This window comes from Canis lupus, chromosome 35, assembly GCF_003254725.2.
Source record: "Canis lupus dingo isolate Sandy chromosome 35, ASM325472v2, whole genome shotgun sequence".
In the NCBI taxonomy this organism is placed as follows: Eukaryota; Metazoa; Chordata; class Mammalia; order Carnivora; family Canidae; genus Canis; species Canis lupus.
In genome coordinates this window covers 11,211,251-11,234,775 of record NC_064277.1, presented here as the reverse complement: position 1 = coordinate 11,234,775, position 23,525 = coordinate 11,211,251, and positions in this window count along the sequence as shown.

The window sequence follows — 23,525 nt, the reverse complement described above, 5'->3', positions numbered from 1 at the left end:
GGGCTTTTTTTTTTTAAGATTTTATTTATTCATGAGAGACAACACAGAGAGAGGGCAGAGACATAGGGAGAGGGAGAAGTGAACTCAATCCTGGAACTCTGGGATCTCAGCCTGAGCCAAAGACAGACGCTCAACTGCTGAGCCACCCAGAAGTCCCATGAATTCATGCTACGTGGTCATGATCTCTCATTCTTTTAGCATGCTATTCAATTCTGTATCTTAATTTTTTATTAGAATTGTGCCATCAGGGGTGTCTGGCTGGCTCAGTCAGTAGAGCATGTGACTCATGATTATGGGGTTGTAAGTTCAAGTCCCACATTGGGTGATTTGGCTTAGAAATTACTTAAAAATAAAATCTTTTAAAAAGGAGGGGGTGCACCTGGGTAGCTTAATCAGTTAAGTGTCCGAATCTTGATTTTGGAGCAGGTCGTGATCTCAGGGTCATGAGATCAAGCCCCACATCAGGCTCCGCACTGGGTGTGGAACCTGCTTAGGATTCTCTCCCTCTCCCTCTGCTCCTCAATCCCTCCTCCTATGCTCTTCTTCTTTCTCTTAAAAAAAAAAAATCCAAAAAAACCTTTAAAAATTAAAAAAAAAAGAATTATGTCATCGATATTATAAGTGAGACTGATCTGCAGTTCTCTTAAAGGCATGTTTAATTTAGGGTATTTTTTCCTGATTTTGTACTGGCTTTATTCAAAACAATTAGAAGCTGTCCTTATATGGGTTTCTCTCCTCCTTAAATGTTTGGAGGGATTCAACTATAAAACTGCTGTTTTGTTTTGTTTTGTTTTGTTTTGTTTTTTGTAAAGATTTTATTTATTAATTCATGGGAGACACAGAAAGAGAGGCAGAGACACAGGCAGGAGAAGCAGGCTCCCTGCCAAGAGCCCGATGTGGGACTCGATCCCAGGACCCCAGGATCATGACCTAAAGCCAAAGGCAGATGCTCAACCACTTAGCCACCCAGGCGTCCTATGTAAAACTGCTGTTGATGCTTTGGGGAAGCAGCTCTTTGCCAACTTTTTCTATTTAATATTTTTTCCCTGTGGCAATCGATCTGTTTGGATATATTTTTCTCTTCTGGCTTCCTTTTTATATTTTTTTTCATTGCAACCTATTTTTAGCTCTTTGACACTATTCTTAAAAATAATATCAGTGTTAACCAATGCCTTCTGTAATTCTTTTAAGTTCTCCAAAACATTGCTTATTTTGTGAATTTACACTTTCCCTCATTTTATCTTAATTATATTTGCTGATAAGTTTATTTTTTCCCAATTAACTAGGTCTTAGAGATATTAATCAATTCTCCATGTGCCTATATATTCATTCACTTTTTTGCTTTTTTCATTATTAGTTTTCTTCTGCTTTCTTTTGTATGGTTTTGTTATTTTCTATGAATTTTATGATAGCTGCTTGATTAATTTGCTTTTATTTGGTCTTGGTTCTTAGCAAGTATGTGAGTTTGACTGTTCACTGAGCACTACTTCAATTCTATCCTGTAATTTTAGAGACATAGGGTTCCATTAACATTTTCTGTTACTACCTTCCAGAAATTCTGCCATTGTGGTTTTGACTTCTACTTTAAAATTATTTCAAAGAGATCATTTAATTTTTGGCTTCCGGGGGTGGGGGGAGGAAGCTATGTATTTATTAGCCATTCATAGTGCAATTACAGTGTGGTCAAGGGTGTTATGTATACTATTTCTTTTTTGAGGGATTTATTAACATTTTCTTTGCGGCCCAGGATATGGTTAACTTTAGTAAGGGAGTATGCATAGAAAAAGGTATATTCTATTTTTAGGAAGTAGTGTGGTATCCATGAATAAGATCTACCATATTTACTGTGTTACTAACAGTCTTCTAAATCTTTCTTATTTTTACCTGCTAGATCTCCGTGGGCTGTACATTGGGTTTCACTAGCTCTTGCTTCGTAACAAAGAAATTCAAAATTTTGACTTAAACAGCACAACTCATTTTTTGCTTGTTGTGCATGAGAACTGTTGATCAATTGCTGTTCCCCTGGTATCCTTGCTGTGACTCAGTCCAGCTCCAGGTCTTTTCAGTTCAGATCCGGGCCTGGAGAAGTAGCCACTCTCTGGGTTCATGCTGTGCTCATGATCTAGGGCAGGAACCAGGATCATGATGAAAACTCTGGCCTTGCGTGCAAATTTCAAGAAGAATCCAGAAACTCAGTGATCAAGATAATCTTCTCATGCAATATTTTAAAAAATTAATTAATACAAAAACCCATGATGAACAAAATGTCAAAAGTTTTAAATACAAACAGAATCTGACCCTGTAATCCCTGGGTGGCTCAGCGGTTTAGCACCTGCCTTCGCCCAGCACGTGGTCCTGGAGTCCCGGAATTGAGTCCCGCATCGGGCTCCCTGCATGGAGCCTGCTTCTCCCTCTACCTGTGCCTCTACCTCTCTCTCTCTCTCTCTCTCTCTCTGCGTCTCTCACGAATTAAAAAAAAAAAGAATCTGACCCTGTACTTGTATAACCCTACATCACCCCCCTCACCCTAATCCCAGTCCTGGCAGGAACAAGACAGGCAGGGCCAGACAAAGCAGGTGCATTTAAAGTTTATGAACGGATATGGCCCATGTTGCATATACTCACATTCTTTTGGCCAAGGTAGGTTGCATGATCAAGACCAAAATGAATAGGAGAAAGAAGTATATTCTACCTACAAGGAAGGAGGGGAAAGATGGGTTCGTGGAGGTAACAAATAATTTGAATAGATAATAATACAGTCCAAAACAAGCAGAATGAGGTCAGTCTCCTACAAATAATATGTGTGTCAGAGTGGCCAGTGACATGGGTGGCAAAGAATTGCACCAAGAATAAAGCATCAAGCAGGACAGAGTTTATTCACTCTCTAAGGAAGGAGAGGGACCAGACATCAAGAGAAATGTCAGCCCCAAGTTTCTGTTAGTCTGGGCCTTTTAAGGGATTTTAAGGATGTGAGGGAGTTGCAGCTGTGCCCAGGGGAGGGTGTGTGGGCAGGGGGCAGACACTTGGCCAGGTAGAGAAGGAGGTGACAGGTTTCACAAAGGGCTCTGCCCAGGTCTCCTCCAGGATGTGGGCTGTGGTGTGGCTAGAGAAAAATACATTTTCTAACTGTGGTGTATTTTCTGAGAATGTGGGGCACTATGACCTAAAAAAATAGAGTTAGGGCCATGTACAGGCACCTGTGAGATTTGTCTGTCAGCTTGGCTGGGAAGGGGCTTGGACTGGAAGCCTCTCAATACGTTTGTCTATTTCTCCTATTTTTGTAGTTTGGGCTTTATGAGTTTTGATTCTAAACTTTGCAGCGAACAGATTTTCAAGTATATTAGAGTTTAATTATGACTTTTACTTTTGTGAAAACGAATAAAGGGAAACTTCACTAAAATGAAATCTGGAGGTTGGAGGACCTAGCTGTCAAGGCCCTACCACTTGTTACAATTGCAAATCTGCCAGGAAGAGACGGACATTGCTCATGGATACAGTTTTATTACCCCAACAGGAGGAAGAAAGGCTCTCCTCCTTGCCTGGCAACAGCCCAGCCAATGAGAGTCTGTCACAACTCAGCCAATGAGGAGCCACTAGACTTCTAACGCCCAGTTTACTCCAATGGACTTTGTGTTTGCATCAGCCTCCCAACTTTCCCTCTCCTCTGTAAAGAATACTCCTTTGCTTTGTTCAGTGGACTTGCCTTTGGTTTTTAAGTTTGCTTGTCCAGGATTGCAATTCTCTGCTATTCCCAAATAAACCTATTTTTGTTGGTAAAATAACTGGCAGTTTTATTTTTAAGGTTAACATCTTTTGATTTAAAATATCTTCATTTGTATTATAGAAGCTTTTAAAATTTAATTTCATCTCGTCTAATGTTAAGGTCATGACTTTAAATGAAATGTTTTTGTTTGAATTTGCCACGCATAGTTTTGTCTACTGTTTTTCAACCTTTCTGAATAACTGTTCTAGACATTCTATTGTTGAGTTTGACCATTAGACTATTATAATAGAAAATTTTAAAACCATTTCCATTGGTTGATATAATAGGTATGTGATATCAGTTGTATCATAGTTATATTATTCTTTCTATTGTGTTGCTTTTAAAAAAAGGTATTTAATTGTTATGGTTTGTTTTTCCTTTGTGTTTCTTAAAAAGAGTAAATTCTGTTTTTATTTCTTATCGTAATCTCTATCACCATCACTGATATACACATCTTCCTCTGTTTGGAATGTACCTACTATCCCACTCTAAGCCATCCTAAAATTACTTACCTCCATTTCCTCATATCTGTTTTTCCTCCTCTTCCCCATCATATTATAGTAGATAGTATATTTTTCTACTCTATACTTCTACTGCTGAACTACATGGGTCTAATCCTACTCTGACTGTTTTTCCAGATGTGAACATTTAACATTAGGCAAATTACTTAACCCGTCTAATCTCTAATTTCCTCCTATAATGGGAAATATATATATATATATATATATATATATATATATATATAAACATTTATGTATATACATATATACTATTAACTTATATATCATGTATTTTATTTTAACATTTCCTAGGGCTAATGTGAGGGTCAGAGAAGTACTCAGAATGGAGTCTGGGAACTATAAATTTTTAATTAAAGCTAGCTTTTATTATTGCTTTTTAAAAGTATTAATAGATTTTTATAAAACATATGGAAATGCCAACCTTCTGAACAATATTTCTTCTCAAGAATATGCAAAAAGGACTTATAAGGAATTCCCTTGATGAACAAGCATCTACCTCTATTTCTTTTCACCTCCTTTTGTTTCTAAAGATTTTATTTATTTATTTATTTGAGAAATAGCACATGAGTTGGGGGGGGCACAGAGGGAGAAGAGAAGCAGACTCCCCACTGAGCAGGGAGCATGATGTGGGGTTCAATCCCAGGACCTCAGGATCATGACCTGAGCTAAAGGCAGATGCTTAATCAACTAAGCTACCCAGGTGCCCCCCACCCTCCTTTTTAAACATAATACATCCCCATAGTTGAAAACTCTTATCATGTGAAGTGTGTTCAGTGAAAAGTCTTCTACCCTTGGTCTCCAAACACTTGGTACTCCTCAGGCATCCACTGGCATTAACTCTTCTGTGGATTCTTTCTAAATCTTAGCCACTTTAAATATCATTTCAACCCCAGCTATGAAAGATGAAGAATCTGTATATTTAGACATTCCCATTTCCTCCCTTCCCTCCAACTTCTATAAATTATATAATATTACTTCATCATTGACATTAAAGAATGTCTATGGGAATACAGTAAAGTCCTTAAAATCTTTTGTTGTTGCTTTTGCTTCATACTTAAATGAAAACTTGAGTAAGTACAAAATTAATAAGTCACAGTCCAGTTCAAGGTAAGATAGAGTAACCCCTTCACCTGTCCTCTGTGGAATATAGCTATTACACTTAGACAGAAGATAGGAAGAACTTTGAAAAGTAAAGAGTGGCAGATGGACTTGAGAAGAGGATGGGAATTTGAAGTGCCACCAAGCAGACCATGAGTTTTCCATCTTTTGTTCCTCTGGGGTTCCCTGACCCAGGCTCAGGACAGCACAGAACCTAGACAGAGACATAGGTGTCAACAGAAAGAACCTCAGGAGAAGTCCTCTTATTGTGGCTTGAAGAGGAGGAAAAAGGTTCCCTAACTGCCTCATCTGGTTGGGTGAGGCCCACACACATTAGAGAAGACAACCTACTTAGTCTACTGATTCCAACCTGAATCTCATCTAGGAGCATCCTCAAAAAACACGAAAGACAACATTTAACCAAATATCTGGACACCTCATAGTCCAGTCAAGTTGGCACATAAAATTAATCATCACAAGGGTAGCTTAGGAAGTTCAGGAGATTTGAAGACACCTTGGTTATACAATATATTCAACAGAGGGGATATCCCTAATATTACAGAAAGAAGTACTAAAATGAAAAGTGGGAGTGGGAGTGTTACAAACATGTGCTCTGAGCAGCCACTAACCTGGCAAGGTCGCCTAGCCTAATGCCATTTAACTTCAGACCCCCAAAACCTACCTGTTTACTCCCCAAACTATTGCCTTCTTTTAGTAAGATTTATAGAAACTATAGAAGAAGACCTTCTTGTTGTATGATATTTATGGCGGAAGTGTTAGCTGTTCACCAGATTCTCTTTTTCCCTTGCTCCTGGGCATGTAGCTAGATACATTCTCCAGCCTTCCTTGGAGTTAGGGACAGTCACGGAATGAATGTGCCCAGATATGTTGTGTGCCCCTTTCAGGCTTGGTTTATAAAGACCTCTCGTAACTGTTCCTTTATGCTTTTTCACTTTTCTGATCCACTGGGATGGTGATACCCAAGTAGCCTGGAAAGCCACGGGTTGAAGATATCAAAGCAGTCAGTGGCCCAAGTTCTTGAAAGGGTGCTTGGAACAGGACACAGTGTACCCCCACTGACCTGGAACCTGCTTTGAACTTTCTTGGTACCAAGCTATTGTATTTTGGAACCTTTGTTTCAGCAGTTTAGCTAACCTAATGAATATTCCAATACTGTTCTGATAGGAATGTATTCTTTTGTACTTGATGTTTCCAGTGATTCTATTTCTTGGAATCTATTGATGAATTCAGTTTAATAATCAGATCTAGGTGATCCAAATTTTCTATTTGACCCAAACAATTTGAGTGGGTCTTGTTTATCACAAAATCCTTCTACCCAAGCAAAAATTATTGCAGCTAGTGAAGACATTTTCTGGAGAACTTATCCAAACCAGCTTCTTTCACCCATTCCAAGTGCCTAATTTTTTTTTCCAAGTGCCTAATTTTTTATATCACATGCAGCATGAACAATATCCCACCACTCCACTCCATCTCAAATTTCTGTTCAATTAAGTTACATTACCACTCTAGAATAAATTGAATTCAACTGGAAATACCTTGTCACATTAAACAAAAGTAAAACTCTGAACATAAATTTCTCAGTGGCCATTTTTATGCCATTTTAGATAATATAACATTTTCAAGCTCATATAGTAAATCTGGGGTAACTTTTTCAAGCTCATATAGTAAAACTGGGGTAATAAAATGAGAATATTGGGCCCATTGTAAAAGTTTAACCTTGAACCCAAGTTAATAGTTTTCATAATTTTTCTTTCATTATACTAATCATATATCGTTTTTTAAAAAGAAGCTCTTGGGGATCCCTGGGTGGCTTGGCGGTTTGGCGCCTGCCTTTGACCCCGAGCGTGATCCTGGAGTCCCAGGATCAAGTCCCGCATCAGGCTCCCGGCATGGAGCCTGCTTCTCCCTCCTCCTGTGTCTCTGCCATTCTCTCTCTCTCTCTCTGTCTAAAATAAATAAATAAATAAATAAATAAATAAATAAATAAATAAATAAATCTTTAAAAAAAAGAAACTCTTATTCCTACCCTTGAAGACCTCAGCATCAGTTTAAGGGAGACTAGAACATACATTAGAAACAACAAAGAAATTGGTAAAAACAACCTCAGAATAACTGTATACTAACATTATATATAATATACACATATATAATATGTGCATATTAAATATACATATGTGACATGTATTATATATAATATATAATCAAATCATTATTCATGTATATATGTATTTATTATTAAATATGTATCATATGTAATATGTATAGTAATATGTGCAATATGTATATATGTATTTCACATTATATAAATAATATACATTATATACTTTCATATATTACATAATATATGTGTGTATTCAGTAAAACATATTACATACATATAGAAAATGTAAGCATATATATACATACATGTACATATTCCATAAATGCTGAAGGAATTATAAGAATAGGATAAATTGGAGCCCTCCTCACAGCCAAAATCACATGCATTACTCAATTCCAAATTTGAGAAAATGTTGTATCATCTAGAGCACTCAGCTCCCTCTCTTAATTCATCATTCCCAGTGACCAAAGGAATAGAAGACAGTGTCTTAAAATCAAATTAACAGATACTGATTGAACAAGGCACTGGGTTTGGGCAAAGGTTGAAAACATGGCATTTGTCAGAATTAGGCCAAGGGTTCTATGTAACAAACAAGTTGCACAATAAAATGCAATTTCCTCTCTGCAAGCAGGGAGCATTTCTTGCTTCTCAGAGTCTGGCTTCCAAGGGAACTTCCCCTTTAATTCAACCTCCTTGTATTTGTCCTGGATTTCCAAGCTCAAATAAAGTGTAGTTTAGTATTTTACTGTGGAATATGATGCATAAAATACAAAAGAAGGATGAACAAACATATTAATTTACTCCAGGGTGAGGATCAGCAGTGAAAAATTTGTGGTCCAGGGTACTAGGAGGCCCATTTAGAAAGATCACATTTTAAATAGAGGGACTGTTTTGTAACAATTTTTCCCCCTGGGTCTGGAAACTCTGGAGAAATTACTTAAAGTGGGGACAAATTAAAGACCCTTTTTCCTTTTGCTTGTCCTCTTCCTTTCTGAAAGTCTGAACATGATGTGAATAGATTATTAAGCATTTTGAAATCATTATTGATTCCTTTCTGGTCTTTGTGAGCCTTTGAAAAACAAGGCCATTTCCTTCTCATGCATACTGAGGCCTAAGAGATGAGGAAGGAAAAAAAATGCATGTATTAAAATTGGTCACTTACTTTGAAATTGCTGAATTGACCTCAATTGGAAATGCATCCTTAAAAATTTCATCATTGCCTCAGTAAGAGTAGCCAGGTAGGGCTAACTATTTAAGTATCTGGAAACAGATTGATGAAGTTGTGTTAAAAAGTTTTCCTGGTTTGAAGGCAAGCATTTATGCCAATAAGGTTGCTTTTCTATTTGAAATGGGAATGTTTTCTTTCACATTGGGTATTTTAGACTAACTTTAATAAACAGCACATTTTTTAAAATGCCATCAATGGTGCTAATGTTTATTATTTGAGGGTGGATCTGTTATTTGGATATAGGAGTTGCTTGGTGTGATGTCAGCTGAGTGACCAGCCTGGGAAAATATTTCTTTTGATCAAAAAGTATAACATTTTTTTATGTGTCTGTTGGCCATTTGTATGTCTTCTTTGGAGAAATGTCTGTTCGTGTCTTTTGCCCATTTCTTGACTGGATCATTTGTTTTTTGGGTATTGAGTTTGATAAGTTCTTTACAGACCTTGGATACTAGCCCTCACTCAGCATCAGGAAAATACAAGTCAAAAGCAGAATGAGATACTACCTCATACCAGCCGGAATGGCTAAAATTAAGTCAGGAAACCACTGATGTTGGTGAGGATGCAGAGAAAGGGGAACCCACTCATGCTATTGGTAGGAATGCAAGCTGGTACAGCCACTCTGGAAAACAGTATGGAGGTTCCTCAAAAGTTAAAACTAGAGCTTTCCTATGATCCAGCAATTGCACTACTAGGTACTTATCCAAACAATACAAACATAGTGATTAAAGGGTACCTATACCCCAATGTTTATAGCAGCAGTGTCTACAATAGCCAAATGTAAAAAGAGCTCAGACGTCCATCAACAGATGAGTGGATACAGAGGTAGAATACACACACACACACACACACATATATATGCAATGGAATATTAGTCATCAAAAAATGAAATCTTACCATTTGCAACAGTGTGGAGGGAACTAGAGGATATTATTCTAAGTGAAATAAATCAGTCAGAGAAAGATAACTACCATATCCTCTCACCATGTGTGGAATTTAAGAAACAAAACAGTTGATCATAGGGGAAGGGAGGGAAAAATAAAGTAAGATGAAATCAGAGAGGTAGACAAACCATAAGAGACTCTTAACTATAGGGAACAAACTGAGGGTTGCCGGAGGGGAGGTGCGGGGGGGGGGGGGGGACAGGGTAACTGGGTGATGGGCATTACGGACGGTAGATGTAATGAGCACTTTGTGTTATACACAACTGATGAACCAATGAACTCTACCTCTAAAACTAATAATATACTATATGTTAATTAATTGAATTTAAAACAAAAAAAATTTTTTTAAAGAAATGCCTCCCTCTCTTTTTATGTATCTCTCTCTGTTGAGTTTTTTTGTATATTAATTCATTTTAGGGACATTTTAAATGATATATTATGAATTAATTTTACTCTTTTAACCAAATTATGAAAATAATCCCAAAAGTTTTCAGATACTCTTCTGGCTTCCACAAATGAAGCCATTGTACAAGTCTCAAAACTAGGGAAGTAAAAATAGTATACAGAACACCATTAATTAATCAACAGACTTTATTCAAATTTTGCCAGTTGCCACACCTATGTTCTTTCTATAATCTAAGATCTCAGCCAGCATTTCACAATTGTATTTCTTTGTCATGACTCTCATCTGGGATCCTCATTGTCTTTTTGTTTTTCAAAGGTTTCATTGCTTTGTCTGCATAGTTCATAACTTGGTTTGAAAGAAAATTAAGAATTTGAGGTAATGACAACATCATTAGATTAAGAATCTAACCTTCCAGAGCATCTTCTCTAAAGGTTAATATAAATGATAATAAATCTCTGAAGTATGTAGTTTATAAGATATTAATGAAAGAAATTAGACACAAATAAATGGGAAGAAGTCTCATGCTCATAGATTGAAAGACTATTGTTGAAAAACCCATCCTACCCAAAGCAATCTACAGATACAGTGCAATCCCTATCAAAATTCTAATGGCATTTTTCCTAAAATAGAACAAAGAATCAGAAAATTTGTACAGACCCACAAAAGACTCTAAAGAGCTTGAGAAAAAACAAAGTATCTTTGTCCCTGATTTAAAACTGTATTATAAAGCTATAATAATCAAAACCATATAGCATTGGCATACAGACAGACACATAGATCAATGGAACAGAATACAGAGCCCAGAAATAAAACCATGTGTATATGGTCAATTAATATATGAAAAAGAGCCAAGAACATACAACAGGGAAAGGACAGTCTCTTTAATAAATGGTGCTGGGAAAACTGGACAGCCTCATGCAAAAGAATGAAACTATAATTGCAGTGACACTGCCCAGTCCATTGATTTATTGCCCACTCCAGCAACGTCCTAGTTAGTTTTCCAGGTTCCAGACTCCACCCTTCCAATGCGTCTTTCATGACCTTTGCCAACTCATCTCCCCAACCCCAATTTTCATCCTGTTATTTCTCTGTCCAGCAATTCCCAATGCTCCTTATGTTTATATTCCTCTGACTTCTCCTTATCCATCATGTTCACCTGGTATTGCTTCCCACGGCTTCCAACCTGCACTTATGCTCTGGTAAGATTAACTGCTTCTCTATAAAACTGAGTATATTCTCATCTCCATACTTTGACTTATGTTGTCCACATGGTGATTTATCCTTTCAAATCCTGTGTCCTCCTTTTGGCTCCAAATCAACTTCCACTTCTCTAGAATATTCTCTCTGACCATTTTAGCTTTAGTTCATTTTAGGTAAGCCCCAAGAAAGGAATGACAGAAACATTGTCAGAAATACAAACTGTACGCTCTCTGGGAATGCTTTGTAACTTAGCTTCTGTGTTTACTTCTTCCATTTCTCTTTCCTTGGTCTCAGAAGTTCTAAAAATCAACATACGTATATCACTCTACACTTTTATTCCTGGTGCTTTGTATCTCTTTTCATCCACTTGATTAGACAAAGGAGGGCAAAGTCCATATCTCATGGTGGGGGGAGGTGTTCTATAACACCTGTCACCTAGCACAAGGCCATTTATTGATCATTTTTGCTTGATTAACTTACTTTTAAAAAGTTTCACAATAGTTTGAGAGTGCAGAGAAACCAAGTTTCAAAAACCTAATGCGTTCTACAAACCAATTTTCTAAGCTAAAACTTTTTCACCCAAGGCAGAGTCTGCAACATGAATTATAAAGATAATTTTCTAAATTATGTGAGGAAAAATTATCAAGAAATTTTAGAGTTTTGCTAAGTCTCTACTATCTTTGGTGTTCTAGATGTATGCTTAGAACTGCACTAACCAAGGACCCCCTGGGTGTCTCAGTGGTTGAGTGCCTGCCTTTGGCTCAGGGTGTGATCCCAGATTTCCGAGTTCGAGTCCCACATTAGGCTCCTTGCATGGAGCCTGCTTCTCCTCCCTTTGCCTGTGTCTCTGCCTCTCTCTCTCTCTGTATGTCTGTCATGAATAAATAAAAAAAATATTTAAAAAAAGAACTACACTAACCAATAAAAAATATATTGGTAAGGTGAGCCCAGGCTGAAAGAGGACCTCCTGGAAGCCAGCCTTCATGTGACAGGTCTAACAATCCTGAGTTCACACTGCTGTGAGGAAGCAACAACAACGAAAAGAATTGTATTAGTAATACTGGAAAAATTTGTGTTTAAGAAGGTGAGTGAATGTCTTTTATGGGGCGGGGAGGGCAGGGCTTAGTCACTAAAAATATGACATGTAAATCTGTGCTTCACCCCAGGCAAAATTTCTGAAAACAGAACTTACTGACATTCAGAAGCCAAAAACTCAGGTATTTCATTGTCAAAGTATTAAAATTATTGATTACATTGGAAATACTAGTAATATTTACTAGGCAAATAAAACTTGATTTCTCTCTAGAAACAACACAAAGGGATTTGAGTTAAAAATTAATCTGAAGGAGTCACTGAATATAAAATCCTGTGCATTTTCTGACAGCCTACTCTCTCACCTCTGAAAAATATAGGTTAAAGCTTGACATTGAAGCTGCAAAAGAGTAGAGGTGATCTGAGACACTCTACTCAGCATCTTCATGAGTGAGCAGAGGGCATATAAGTAATTTGTGAGTGAGGAGCATTTAGTGAGTGGGGGGGGCATATAAGCACTGAGTGGGGGTGCATATAAATAGTGAGTAGGAGGGGAGGCCCGTTAAGTAGAGGTGGAGCATGTAAGTAGTGAGTAGCAGGGGTAACATAAACTGAGTGAGTGAGGAGCAGTATAAGTGGTGAGTGAGCACTGGGCAGTATAAAGCCAACATGGACCCTGAGACTAAGGCAATAATAGGTCAGAGAAGGACCCCCTTCCAGGGGCAAAGCCAAAGAATATACTAATCATGAGTAGGATTGACAGGAGAAAACCTCCCATTAGCTATATTTATTTTTGCATTACTGGGGCCTCTTTATCAGAAATGCAGTTTGACCAAAAACAAAGAAGTGAGGAGTTGGGTGTTGCAAAGATTGAGGGATTTCACAGAACCCAAAAGCAGGAATGCAACTGGCATTCTGGAAGGAAGTGAAACCAACAACTGACAGCTGACAGACTCAGGAAATGCTCTTAGTCCATAGCTGCTTCTCCTTTGTGCATTTCCTCCTGCTTCCTTCTCTCTAAAGACTGCCTTTCTCTGGTCCTTCATTCCATCAAGTGGGTTATGAACACAGGCCACATGAAGAGGCACATTTTACTCTGAACTTTGTTTTGCAATTCCCAGGTGACAGTATAATTGGCCCATTTTGTTTATGTTGCCCAAAATTTAGAATCATCTGTGGTCTTGGAACAGATTATCTACTGTAACTTTGGCAGTCTAGAGACCACTTCTGTGGTTTTTCTTGTAACAGGATATAAAATTTAATTTTGAAATGCTCAGTTTGTGACCTTCCCCTAAATTTCATCAGGGGCAAGTCAAGAACTAAACATCCGCAATAAATTTAAAGTTTAAGTTTATAATACAATTTATAATAAAATGTGATCTGTGATACTTCTCTGAACCATGCTTGTTCAATAGCAAAGTTATATTTTGGTGAGGTGATTGTGAAATGGGCAATTTCCACAGAAGAAGAGTCACTATGGATTCGGCATATACTCCAGAAATAGATGTCTCTTGGAAGAGTAGTTGGGATATAGCTTGCGGTTAAAATTTAGGTCTTCAGCAAATGTAATTAAAAATGTCATGAAATGTTGAAATGAAAGCTAATATTGTCACATGCCATGAAATAAAAATAATAAACTCTTAAGGAGTTAAAAATGTCATGAGAATATGTTGAAATGAAAGCTAATATTGTCACATGCCATGAAATAAAAATAATAAACTCTTAAAAGGAGTCTTGAAAAAAAGAAAATCACATGCAAAACAATATTAGGTTAAAAATGAATTATACAAATTTATGACATCATATACAGAAGATTAGAAAGACCACCCCAAAATGTCTGGGTTGTGTGATCATGGGTAGTTTTTGTTTACTTTATACTTTAACATTGGAGCTTTCATTAATGAAAAACTGTTGCTCTTATAACTTAAAAAGATAATTTTTATAAAAAAATAAAGAATTCTCCTACAGTAGGAATATTACTATGATGGTGGAAACAGTGCTTTGATTAGCTGATACCACATTGCCAAGGGATAAATAGAAAAGGGTGACACATTAGATTAGTGTATTGGGGGATCCCTGTGTGGCTTAGCAGTTTAGCGCCGCCTTCAGCCCAGGCATGATCCTGGAGACCAGGGATCGAGTCCCATGTAGGGCTCATGGAGCCTGCTTGTCCCTCTGCCTGTGTCTCTGCCTCTCTCTCTGTGTGTCTCTCATGAATAAATAAATAAAATCTTAAAAAAAAAAAAAGATTAGTGTACTGGACAAGAGCAACACTAAAAAATATCCAGGTTCCCTCTGGGCAAACATTTGTCAGTTCAATATCCAATTATTCCAGTATCTTTCTTTGAAATAATTTTCCTTGTCCATAATGTTTTTCTTTGGTGCCTTCATTGAAAATGAATTGCTTGTATGAGTGTGAGTCTATTTTTCAGTTCTCTATTTTGTTCTATTGATATTTGTCCATCTTTATGCCAGTATCATACTGTCTTGATTGATGTAACTTTGGTAAATTTTAAATTCAGGTAGTATAAATCCTCCAGCCTTTTTCTTCTTTTTCACACTTACCTGAGTTTTCTAATCCATAAACATGGTATATCTGTCCATTTATTTGGGTTTTCCTGAATTTCCCTCAGCAATGTTTTGGGGTTTTTTAGTGGAGAGGTCTTGCACATTTTTGTTTATTTCTAAATGTTTTATTTTTCTAATTGTTATTAGAAATGGAATTTTACATTTTATAGCAGCAAATCAATGAAATATAAAAAGAACACATTATTATAGAAGATTAATCATGTATCCTGCAACATTTTACAATTTGCTTATTATTTCTGTAGTTGCTTATAGATTTCTTAGAATTTTCTACAGAAACACGCATTTGCTCTTTATTTCATTTGCTTGTCTTATTCCATTGACTGGAGCCTCTGTTACAATATTAAGGGGGGGGGGAATCTTTGCCCTGTGTCCAGTCCAATAGAGAAAACAGTGTCTCACCATTGAGTATTATATTAACTGTAACATTTACATAAATATCAAGTGGAGGAAGTTGCTTTCTATTTCTAGTTTACTTAGAGGGGTTTTTTTTAATATCAAGAATGAAGTTGGGATCCCTGGGTGGCGCAGCGGTTTGGCGCCTGCCTTTGGCCCAGGGCGCGATCCTGGAGACCCGGGATCAAATCCCACATCAGGCTCCCGGTGCATGGAGCCTGCTTCTCCCTCTGCCTGTGTCTCTGCCTCTCTCTCTCTCTCTCTCTCTCTCTCTCTGTGACTATCATAAATAAATAAAAAATAAAAAAAGAGAAAAAAAAAGAATGAAGTTTTTAATATGTCAAGTGCTTTTTATGCATCTATTGAGAAGGTTCTATGATTTTGTTCCCTTTACCTGTCATATGGTATCATTGTCAATCTCTTTTCTCCTAGAATTATGTTATCTTTTTATCTAATATATTTTGAACCTCTTTTATTAGGCATATACATGTATGATTAGTATGTCTTTTTGGAAATTTATCTTCTTATTGTTCTTATCTTTTTGTAATACTCTGCCTTGGCATGTATTATATGTCATGTTAATATAGCTACTTCAGTGTTCTTGAGTTTACTGTTTGCATGACTCATCCTTTACTCTCATTTACTTTCAACCAATCTGTGTGTTTATATTTAAAGTTCATCTCTTAAAAAATAAATAAAGTTCATCTCTTGTGAAGAGACTATATTGGGTCTCACTATTATCTGTTCTGAGAATTTCTGACTTCTAGTTGGATTGTTTGGTTCATTCACATTTAATCTAATTATGAATGTGTTGGAAATCAGACCAACCATTTTACTATTGTTTTCTGTTGGTTCCATCTGTTTTGTGTGTGTGTGTGTGTGTGTTTGTTTGCTTTTATTTAAGTTTTGTTAGTTTACAGTGCAATATTTGTTTCAGTGATTCATCACAACACCCAGTTCTTGTCACAGCAAGTTTCTTTATTCTCTGACTCTACTTTCTTAATTTCTCTTAGTTCTCTTTTTAGAGAATTGCCTTCTAATGGGTTTTAGTCATTACATCATTTTGCATTGTTTCAAGTGGCCACCCTAAGGGTCACAATACATACCCTTAATTTTTCACAGTCAACTTAGATTTAATATTGCGCCATTTTATATAAAGTATAATGACCTTTTTAAAAATATTGAATTTTAAACTCCTTCATTTTTTAGTTACCATATGTATTTAATCTACAAATGTTATCAATCCCATAATAAATTGTTATAATTTTTTGCTTTAAACAGTCATGCACATTTCTAAAAATCTGGAAGGAAGAAATTAATCTTATATATTGCTACACATGTACCATTTTTGGTATTTCATTTTCTTCTGAAGACTTGAGTGTCCCAGTGTCCCTTTGGAATTAATTCTTCTCCTCAGAAGAATTTCTTTTGAATTTTTTTGTACTGCAAGCTGGCTGATAAAAGTTCTCTTAGTTTTTGTTTATCGAATAATGTCTTTTTTTTTTCATTCTTGAAGGTTATTTTCACTGCATTGAGTTGGCTTTTTTCTTCTTTTTCCATTTTAGAAATGTCATTGCACTATCTTCTTCTGTCCATTGTCTGTGATGAGAAATTATTAATCCAAATCACTCCACTGCAGGCAATAAACTAATCTCTGGTTAATCTGATTTCTTTCAAGAATTTCTTTAATTTGTGGTTTTCAGGTCTTTGACTTTGACATGCTTAGATGTAATTTTATTTTTTTTTCTACTTGGGGTTCACTGGACTTGTTATATGTGTGAATGTATCCTTTTCACCAAATTAAGGGAAATTATCGCGATTATTTTTTCAAATTTTTTTCTCTCATGCTGTGACTGTAAGTAAAATATATGTTAAACCTTTCCATAATGCCTTCATAGCCACTGATACTCTTCATTTTTTCCAATCTCTTATTTTTTTAGCTTAGATATTTTCTATTGATCTATCTTCAAATTTACTGACTCTTCTCATTTCAGTCTGCTGTTAAAGTCACTTTGTGAAATTTTCATTTCAAATACTGTATTTTCCAGGGCACCTGGGTGGCTCAGTGGTTTAGCATCTGCCTTTGGCTCAGGTTGTGATCCTGGGGTCCTGAGATTGAGTCCTGCATCAGGCTCCCTGCATGGAGCCTGCTTCTCCCTCTGCCTGTCTCTCTGTCTCTCATGAATAAATTAATAAAATCTTTAAAAACAAACAAATACTGTATTTTCCATTTTTAGAATTTTCATCTGGTTTTCTTTTGTGATTTCAGTTTTTCTGCTTAGATATTCTGTTTGTTTATTTATGAACATGTTTCCTTTAAACCCTTGAGATGGTTATAGTAGCTGTTTTAAAATCCTTCTCTGCTAATTCTAACATCTGGGTCATCTAAGTTCTATCTCCACTTATTTTCTTTGTTTTGAGTATATCACATTTTCCTGTTTCTTCATAAGTCCAGTAATTTTGAATGACTTGAGCGTAGTGACTAATACATTGTAGAGACACTGGATTGTGTTATGTCTCTCTGAAGAATATTTTTCATTGTTTTTTTTTATTTTTAAGCAGGCAGTTAATTTGACTTTGACTCAAACTTGAATTCTGTTTTCCCTGCAGGGCATTTAGAGTTTACTCTATGTGTTTGTAGTTCAAAGATCAATCAGAGAGTTGGGCCAAGTTTATATGCAGAACCACCCTCTTCCTGCCCTGCCTGTGGCTTTCACTTCCCAGGATTTCCCTCTTCATTTTTCAGCTGTGTTGTCTCCCCAAATTCTCTCCTATGGCTGTAAGCCTGTGCATTTCTATTACAATTTTAGCCATGCAACAAGCTACAACTAGGGCCTACTCTCAAACAAAAAACTATCTAAAAACAAAAAAATTACCCTGTGCCACTTACTTTTTCTCAATGTAGATATACTTCCAGTTTCTTTTAGTTCCTCTAGAATGCCTTTAGATTATTGTGTTTTATATTTCAAATAGAATTTATAGTTGTTATCTAAGAGTAGGTTGACTTGATAGAAGCTCCTATTCTATTACTGAAAACCTAGTTGCATTAACTTTTCATTCACTGAGAAATCAAAGTTTATTAATTAGTTTCCTCAGTACCTCCATGTAGCAATTGTCTGGTATTTGTGGTAAGTATATTTCCCCCCACTCGGCCCCTGGAAAATATTTTATTTATTCATTGACCAATTGATTGATTTCCTATATTTTATTGAGGATCTCCTATGTTTTTGATATTAGATATATAAAACTAAACAAAGATATAGTCTCTGCCCTTACAGACCATAGAGTGTATTGCTATACTGTGCCTCATAGTAGTTACTAGAACATATGTAATACACTTCCATCATCCAAAACTTCCTTTTTTAAAAAAAGATTTTATTTATTTATTTGAGAGAGAGACCACAACCAGGGGAAAGGGGTGGAGGGAGAGGGAGAAGCAGACTCCCTGCCGAGCAGGGACTCAATGCGAGGCTCGATCCCAGGACCCCAGGATCACGACCTGAGCTGAAGGCAGGCACTTAACAAATGGAGCTACCCAGGCCCCTTATCCAAGAACTTCTAATGAACTGTGTTTATGCAGTGGGGGATAAAAATTTATTTATCACTAAAATATAGAATGGTAAAATATAAGAATAGAGTCATATACAAAATATGAAAGCTAAATAGAGGTGATGCTAATTAAATGATATTGCAAAGACCCAAAGAGGAAGGGGTTTTTCAAGCTGAATTTTTAATGAGTAGAAGGATTTGATCAGTCATGTTAAGGAGTATAAACAACATCCAATAAGTTATGAAGACTTGAAAGAGGTAAGGTAGCTACAAGAAAACTGTTGATTGATACAGGGACCACGGATAGAACACATTTAACATGGAAATAATGAGTTTGGGTAAGGCTATATTGAATTTGAGATGCCTATAGAACATTCAAGGATGTTGGATGTATAGTTATTGAGTTTACAGAAAGGCAGTTTGAGTTGCAAACGCAGATTTGATGCATAATGTTTTAGGTGGTTGTTAAATTTGTTAGCATGCCTTGAGATGCTCCAGAGAGCATAGAAGGAAAAGTGAAAGGAACTAGCACAATAGGATTATTTAATATTCATCAGAAATTCTGATATTTTTTCATGTGTTTGGAATAAAGAACAATTACAATTGTACTTTGGTATTGGAGACACCTGGATTTGAAATGTTGCTCTACCACTTTTTGAAATATGTGACCTTGAGCAAGTTACCTAAATTCTCCAAACTCCAGTTGTCTCATATTTCAAAAAGTATACTAAACTTCAGGGGGTTTTGTGGGGATTTAATGAAAAATAAACAGGAGTGCCTAGTATATGATAAGCCCCAAATAAATGTAATCTACTCTCAGAATCAGCATCATTATCATCTTCTTTAGCCTTCATAATAACCTTATGAAGTGGCTCTCTTGTCATCATATAGCTTAAAGTATTATGACTTATATAAGATTTCAAGTTGACAAGTGGATGATCCATAGCCAGAATCCGAGTGTTTTGATATCTTTCCAGGGTTCCTGTCATAAAACTATTCTGCCATAACTTCTCGTAGGAATTAGAAATATTTATGTAGCTAATTATATTCAAAAGAGTATATATATTTTCTGGCTTTCTTTTTTTCTTTTCTTTTTTTTTTTTTTTGGAAGAAAAAGAAAAACAGCTCCAGACATGACTCTGAAGCAATTGCAGAATCAAATTTCAACTCGTGTAGCTTCTCCTTTTGTCATAACAGTTAGTGATATTATACTAATATCTGTCTGTCAACAAATTTGATTACCCACTGCTTTTAGGCAACTGAAAATAATAAATCTTAGGTGTCAGAACATCAACCAGGAACTACAAAAATGTTCTTCTCCACTTACTTTTGGACAGGTAACCTATATTTACCTTTGAATATCTTGCTAAAACTTAAGGTCTTAATAATATAAATATAGTGGTAGTAATTCATACCACCCACCAATTTCAAAGACTAGATGAATGCTTAAAAGAGCATTAGGGCTTTGTAAAGAGTTACAAGAACCTAATGATTTATTAGCATTCCAACTGCTGCCTTTTTCCCCCTTCTCATGTCTTGACAATTCTTATCAAAATGTCCCTTACTGGTGATTCAATAGAAATAATAAGCAGATCTTAGCTTTTAACATTATACATACCCTTTATTGAAAGCTGCAGACTCTTTGTTGCAATGGCATTTTACTTATTTACTTATATGCTAGACATCGTTTGAAACTAGGTACTCAAAAAATGAAGAGACATAGTCTCTTTCTTTAATGAGCTCATAGTCTACTGACCATAATCTACAGGGAAATAATTGCAGTAGGTTTTGTAACATAAAAATGTTTGAGTTGCATGTGGCGGCTAACCTAGGTCATCTTCAAAGAAAAGGTTAAGTTTCAGTGTGACACTAAGAGTATGTACATTTTTAAAGCTCATTAAATTGAACACTTAAGGTTTGTGTATTTCAACATGTGTAAATTTTACCTAAAACACAGTAAAGAGATGTTGAGTTCCAGTTAGTAGGATTGCTTTCTACAGAGGTATGGGTGGGCAATTCTGAAGAGTCTTTCCATGTATTCTAGGCTTAATAAAAATATATCTCTATATCTATCATATGATATCTATACATACAAATAGATAGAAATATAGCTATGATAATTAAAGAATGAGAACCGGGTTTCTCACCATTTAGAAGGAATTCCATATGGAAATGGGAAAGTGGCAATGTATCTTGTGGTGTTTGACTGCAATAGAAAATATCAGTATAAACTGACAGAAAAATAACTATTGGCATATTTGTCTCTCTATATATGCTTGTGCATATCTATACTAATTATACATAACACATTAAAGATAAATACATACATATTCATGCACTCTATGTGTACACATATGCATATACACACATACACATGCATGGATACATATTTTCTGGTGTTCCTCGGCTATAGACCTCAATAGTTAAAATCAGAAATAGACAAGACTGCTTAATTCATCTTGTAACTGAAACTCATTGTATTTCTTTCTTATAGCACTTTCTTGAGGCACAAAGACATTTTGCAATGATTGGAACATTCCAACCACCAGACCAGAAAAGCCCTGATAACAGTGGAATGTCTAGAACATCACATCCAACAAGTCCCCTTTCCTGCCCATGATCATGAGCTGAACATCTACTGTCCTCCATCCATGATTGTGAGCTCTTTGCCTGCTCTCTTGCACATACTCCCCCTGAACACCCATGTGCCCCAAAGAACTCAAAACGCAATGTCAATAAAGGTAGAATGGATTTAGAAAATCAACAATAGGAGGCATGTGCGTGGTTCAGTCTGTTGATTGTTCAACTCTGATTTCTGCTCGGGTCATGATTTCAGGGTGCTGAGATTGAGCCCTGTACTGGGCTCCCCACTGAGCATGGAATCTGCTTAAGATCCTCTCTCTCCCTCTGCCCATCTCCCCCACTCCACTCACACATGCATGGGCTCTATCACTTTCTGTCTCTAAAATTAAAAAAAAAAATCAACAATGGACTCTAAAAGTATAAGTGAAAAAATTATGAGAATAGTATATTTGCATACCCTCCAAGTACATTTCCACATATAATTTATTAATTATAAAGAGGAAAAAAATAGAAACCTGAGAAACACCCCCTTAACCAAGTGACTGTGCTAACATCACCAGTGTTAGGACAAACTATCACCATGCGCCTTCCAACATGGCACATTAGGAATGACACATGACCACTTATGTGACATCTCTGCTAAAGCATCATAACCTGAATCTATCATAAGACAAATCTCGTTAAAAGAAACTCTATATAAAAACTGGCCTTTATTCTTCAAATATGTCAACATCAAGAAAGACTGAGGAACTCTTCCTGATTAAAGGAAACTAAAGTGGTATGACAACTAAGTGCATGATTAGATCCTGGACCAAACAATAAATAACTAAAAAGATTATTGAGAAGTTTTTTAAAAATTTAAGATATAGACTATGTTGACATATGCTCTGATGTTAAACTTCCTGATTTTGATAAATATACTATTGCTTATGAGGAAAAGCCCTCACAAAAACAATCACTAAAATATTTAGGGTAAAAGATAATATGACTCCAACCAATTCTCAAATAATTTCTAAGATATATAAATATAGATGTAGATAAATAGATATATATAAAGAAAGAAAGGCAGAGAGACAGGGAGGATTACGAAGCAAATATAAGGGGCACCAAGGTGGCTTAGATGGTTAAATATCTGCCTGGGATTGGTCTTGGGATTGAGCTCCACATAAGGCTCCGTGCTCAGCAGGGAGTCTGCTTCTGTCTCTCCCTCTGCCCCTCCCTCCACTTTGTGCTGTCTCTCTCAAATAAATAAATAAAATCTTTTTTTAAAAAAGCTAATATAAATAATTTATTATTATGGGTAAAGGTTATATGGGAGCTTCTCCTGTCATTTTTCCAACTTTTATCCACATTTTAAATCATAGTAAAATAAATGATGGTAAGTGCCATTGATTCTTAAGATACAGAAAACTAGAGAGAAAATATAACTTTGACGGGATGAGCACTGGGTGTTATTCTGTATGTTGGTAAATTGAACACCAATAAAAAATAAATTTATTATAAAAAAAAGAAAATATAACTTCTACCATAATGACAAGAAAATGCCAGATAATCTGTAAGATTACAACTCTTTTTGAATACATTAGAGAACCAGGGTTGCAGAATAACCAAGAAGTCTGACATTTAAAGAAAGATAGGCCTCTCTACGAATGCAAGCACTTTAACCCTGGAGTAAAGCATGAGGGGGAGAGAAATCAGATGCCACACAAGGTATAGAAGAGAGAAGGCAGCCAAAGCATTTGTAGAGCTAACTAAAGTAATGAAAGACTTCGATATGCATATACCAAATGTACAGGGAAGCCCACACAGCATGTATGAGAAAAAAGAATCCACCTGGACAAATAATATCAAGCTGCTGGAAACCAAAGATAAAGAGAAAAATTTGAAGACAGTCCAAATAAAATTATAGCAGATTTCTCCTTAGAATCTATACAACCCAGAAGACAATGAAGTGACATCTTTAAAGCACCAGAAGAAAAGAAGAAAAAGAACTTATCAACCCAGAATTCTGTATCTTTCAAAAATGAAGACAAATATTGTTTTTGAACAAACTAAAGCTTAAAGAATTCATTACCAGTGCACCTGTGCCAAAAATTTTTT